Raw genomic sequence first — 6,000 nt, 5'->3', positions numbered from 1 at the left:
GACAACAGTGTGTGCACATCAACAACTGGTATTCATCGACAATACGTATGGTGTCTGTTCTTTCAGGTATTCAAAAGGAAGCATCATTGGACCATTTCTGCTAGCTGTATTCATTAATGACTTATCATTCTCCATCATATTATCCTTGCTATTTATATTTGCTGATGACACAAAATAAGATTCATATCAATATATACTAGTCAAAGTACTGTGACAAGTGCAATACAGAAAATGTAGTGAGAGGGTGTGGTTAAAAGACAAATATACATAGCACAAAGCAAAGTTGAGGGTTATATTTGGCACAAGACCACACCCAAGTGCTATATTTTCCATAGCATGCACACAAGCAAATGGAGAAATTTAACTGGTTTAATAAATGAATCTAGAGTAGCAATATAGAAGAAGGTAACTGTTTAACACGACCTGGAACGCCATGATGGCAGTGAGAAAAGTAGTGCCTATGTACTCATGATTAGCAGAAGGTTAGTTTGTAGACATTAATTAATGCTGAGTTATCGTACAACTTGTGATCCATCAGATCCAGAATTCACTACGTAAAGGGACAGGAGGATGGAGAGATCGACTTAGGAAGGCTAGATATTGTTTTTCAGGAGTGTGGCCACCTTAAGACTGAATTGTACTGTGATCACTGTAGTGGAATTACAAACATTTGTGTGCATAGCCATTGCTTGTTATTAATTGCTATGGTAATGTTGTTGACAGCATTGTTAGTGGTGGTCATTCCAGTGTTTCACTTGGTCATGTTTATGGTTGTGTAACATTCACAAAAAGCGTACTTTATTGTCATAAAAGGGAAAATAAAGCAGACTTAGATGGAAGATATAGTACAGTGTGAAAAATTAAGGACACTTTCCCCTTTGCAGTTAAATGATATCATACATTAAATTTCTTTACAGCATGATCTCAATCGAAAACTAAACTGGAGTAATGTAAAGGATTATTATTTAATGAATCTAAGTTCCTCCATATTCATTTGGAAAAAAAAATGGTTCTCTCAATTTTACTATAAATGGATTGTCCAAAAACTAACTGTGTAAAAGATGTAGGAGTTTATGTATCATCTTCTGGTAAATTCTCCATGCACTATGACAAGATCACCTCAAAAGCGTACAAAACTTTAGGATTGCTCTGAAGAACTTTCTCTACTTATTCTATCAATGCCTAACATACATCAAATCAGTTTGATCTCAACTGACTTATTCAAGCCAGCTATGGAGACCTTACCTCCTAAAAAACATCATTGCCCTAGAAAGATTACAAAGGAGAACAACAAAGTATACATTGAATGATTATCACTCATCCTACAAGGTCAGGCTAATCCTACTGCATCTCTTACATGTGTACCAGTACAAACTAAGTGATTTACTACATTTTATTAAAATCGTACAAACTCCTCATTCCCACTTTGACATCAATAACTACATTACAATGGGATCATCCCATTCTACAATATCATCTTCATCAAACAAGCTTATTCATCATACTTCTATGTCAAATTCTAATATTTCTTGCAGATTCCCAAGACTGTGGATTTCCTTACCCCATGAGTTTACCCTTTATGACGATCACATATCAACGTACCCATATAAAAATCATTTTTAAAATGTACTTTTCATTACTACTGTTCGTGCTCCACATGTACTAACAAGACTCACCCTTCTCCTTATTACTCTATAAGTAGTTAAACCTTTGGCCTCAAATACCACTATAGCGGCTTTGGTTCTTGAAAACGATGCATTCTTTTTTTCTTCTTTTTTGTTTTTTCGTTATTATTCCCATGGCATGCTTTACAAAAATGATCACAAAATACAAATGCAAAGTTTCATTTCTCGAGTACTTTAAGAATCTATTGCAGCAAAATCACATACCAAGTTTTGTGCATATCTGATAAATGATCAAAGATTATTTGCATTAAAAAAACCAACTTGTTGTCATGCCTACAGGGTTAAACACTAATGGAAATAACTTAAAAATTGTGACCAGATCTGTGAAAAAGGGACATAATCGCACAAGCCTAAATTTACGGTATAAAGCATTGAATATATTGGGTGAAATACTAGCATAGTATTGAAAATTCCGTAAATTTTGTAACCCCTCTTTCTTAGTGAAGGAAGGGATTAACAATAAAAACCTAGATATCATCTTATTTGCCTGCTCACGAAGAGTTGGAAAATCTTTGTTTCGTTGTAGTAGACCCAAGGATACATAAGTTACGTATGAGCGTTTGTTTACATCATGTCAAAACGATCATACGCGATTGATTTTTCTTGATGAATTTCACTTTTGTATGTGAAGAAGGGCGAGTAAAGGAAAAATGTACCCAGTAAATGATTCCCCTGTCCATGGCGAATACGATGGTGAAACTTTTAGCTCCGTATCTCAATCTGTTGGTAAGTTACAACTGTTTTTGTAAGTACCTGTAATTTATTATCCCTATACTTGCTGTACAAATCGATTTTTCTGTTGTTGCTACTTTGTAGGGCTGTAACACCCAATGTTATTGGCATAAGAAGCTGAAACTTTGCCAGTGGGTACACTTGGCTAAGTAGATTATAAATATTTAATAAACAGGAATTTGAAAAATATGCGATTAGCTATGTCCTGTTTTCGCAGATCCAGTCACAATTGGTATGCATATAGGTTAACTATAATACGTACAGACGTAGTTCAAACCATTTGTGGTTTAAAAGAAATCAGCTATAGAGTTACAAGACAAAAAACCAAACAACTGGAGGGATCGAAATACTCTAAAAGAACAGTCAATATGGGATAAAAAAATTGTATGATTTATAATTTTTTTTTGAAAAAAAATTAGCATGGTGTTTGAACCATGCAGGGACCTCCATACTGAGTACCCCAATCCTTAACCACTGAGCTGTTACAATCATGGTTGTTCACCTTACTTAAAAAGACAGTACACCAAGCCATACAAGAGCTATTTTACATCCTGTTAATCACAATGTAATAAATTGTTGTGTTTTATTGCATCACGCCACAAAAATGGCAAACTTGTAACAGATACGTAATTGCAAGAATAGTGATGGTAATACTATAATATTATCTTGTTTTACACGTAAAGTTCCTCTCCTGCAGTTCACATCATTGTTTTGGTAGTGAAAAGAACCACTCTGTAAAGTCTCACCCTGTGTTGCACATGAAAGAGACATTAGCTAAATAATTTCATATAATTACCATTACATCACTTAACACTTAGCTTAAAGCATTCTATGTAAAGGACCTTGTTGTACTAGGCTAGAACATTCTAAACCGGTCAGACTTGTTTGAACTATTATGTATTCTATGCCTATATAAAAGGACAAGATTGTATCATAATTTTAATGCTGGTAAAACTACTAAATTGAACTCTATTGATCGCGACAATCTCTACAACCACCTTTTCTCCATCATGTGCGGCATTTACGTTAAACAGAAAATATAAGCGCCTCTTAAAAGGAGTCTGTAGCTGAGTGCATCACATGCATTAGGTCACTTTTGTTGCATAATGAGCACACTTGTCTAATACATAAGTCACCTATGTAGCTACTAAAGTTGGTAGACTTTGTGCAAGCAATTATTCTAGGAAAATTGCATGTTAACTAGGTAGACTCTCAACAAACAGATTTCGTGCCTTGCCTTGTGTGCCATTTGGCGTACATATGAATGTTAACCCATACCCTTCATTAGTATATGCTGCCATTGACTGGAAGTGTGAAGAATGGGTGGCTTATGTTAAGCAGTCCAGCCAAGCCAGACATTTTTCAGAGTTTGTGCTTATCTTTCTAATTGAAGGCACCATGACAGAGAAATTGTGGTCTGGCTGTGCAAGACTATAAATTGTGACTTGTAGAGGCATCCAGTACAACTATTATACAGTATGGTAGTACTGTATAATTATTAGGAAACATGGAGATTTGTGCTGCTATCGCCAATAAAAAACCAGCTTCAAGACCATTGTGACACCTTGGCAGTATTGGTTAGATCCAAAAGTGTCATCAGTACAACCCTAAATACTTTTAATAGATCACTACAAAATTTCTAATATAATATTATATATTCAAAGGAATTTTCTACTGCCTGCCTGCCTGCCCGCCCGCCCGCCTGCCCGCCTGTCTGCCTGCCTGCCTTTGCAGTTTCACCAAAATACTCTTGTATCGGAGTTTAAAGTTTTACAGCACTACTAAATGTTTGTACAGCTGACCCATGTAACAAGAGTTATTAATACAAAGCAAGGGCTCAGGTTAACATGAACTACCTATACAATTAAATCAAAAAATGAAAAAAAGGAAAACAATCAGTCTTCTTTTAGACAACTTTTATTTGTATATTTACTGATCCTTATGTGAAGCAAGTGGGAATTGTATTAAATGACAAGGCTTTGTAGTAGTTATAGTGATCTCCATAAGTAACAACACAAAGATGTTGTGTTGTGGCACATTAGTGAAGTGATGATGCTACTACAGGGACTGAGGGCTATTATTACACACATACACTCCAGTGATCTGTAGTCAAGCATTTAAGACCTTATTGTAATTGTTGTCAGCCACTTATAAATAATAAGAAATGTAATATTGATTAGCAGAAACAAGCCCATTGCACCACCTTTGGTCACCTTTATATTACAATAAGGGTGTTAGTATTGTGTGGACTGGATTTTTGGAACAGGTAACCTGTAGCCCATGCACTACTTAATGTTGAATACTGTAATAAGTAAAATTGTCCTTTTATGATGCTAAAATGTATTATGCTCTACAACACTTATACATTCCATACCCTTGTATGTGTGACCTGCTGAGCATAAACCAGACTAGTTTGTATCATATGATTTTCAAACAAACAAATGCACCAAGTAAATATCAAATATAATTGTGCACATTAAAATTGCTTCAGTAAGCAGCAAAAGAAGACTCAAATTGAATAAATTTATATATCAAATCATTTGCCTGTTCATGGAGAATAAGAACATCTTAGTGCTATTTATGCATTATACTGCATTTGCTTATTTAGACATTGAACTATTCACATCAAAACTTAGTCTGATGGTGTAATGTAGTATTTGTCATACGTAGGTAAACATGATTTATGCTGTGCTCATAAATTAATGTAATTTAATCATCAGTTGAAAGCCTCTATAGCCATCTTGCTCATAATAAGCATTGATGAGTAAAATACTTCACTTTGACATATTCCCCTGTTCACAATACAATGAGACAAGTTCCGACTCCTCAGACCATTTCACTTACAAGTCATATACCAAGTGTATGTTAATATAGTTACCGTACAAATAAATTGTTTCACTGTTCCTGCTCTATATACCTTGTTTTAACTCTAAGAGTACTCAACAGATAAGGCTAAAGGCCATTGATTTTTCCCTCTAAACAACTAGGCCATGCATACATTATGACCTTGCTTAAGTACTACAACATTCCACAGAACCCTGTGTTTAAAAATCTAACTAATTTGTTTTCTTATAATATTCGCTGTCTATGTAAACAAGGCTTTGACAGTAGTCAAAATCCTACATGTATCAACTGCTGGTGTCAACAACCCTTGTGATGCTTCTCTCCCCTAGTTGATGAGTGTCATACAGTTTCTTAATTTAGTAGAATACAAAATTATGAAATTATGTACATATGTAAAACAGCATCAAACCAACAATTAAGACAAACAAACATCAAATGATTACACCATCACACAAGCACACAATTCACTAAGAAACATGTAATAACAACATTACTAGAACTTTGATAATTACAGTAGTTGTACTAACAGTTGGAGAGATAAACAAGGATATTACTATATGTGACCTGCTAAGTGAAAACCAGACTTGTTTGCATTTTCCTCGAACTTGATTTTATGACATTTTTTGTTGTTTAGATGAAAATACCAATGGGGTGTTAAAGTTTCAGCCTTATCTGGTAAGTGCTTTTGGAGTTACAGCGATAGGCAACAAGAAGAACAAATTAATTGATTTGTACAGTG

Source organism: Dysidea avara, chromosome 2, assembly GCF_963678975.1.
Source record: "Dysidea avara chromosome 2, odDysAvar1.4, whole genome shotgun sequence".
In the NCBI taxonomy this organism is placed as follows: domain Eukaryota; kingdom Metazoa; phylum Porifera; class Demospongiae; order Dictyoceratida; family Dysideidae; genus Dysidea; species Dysidea avara.
Note: the sequence above shows the minus strand (reverse complement) of the source record.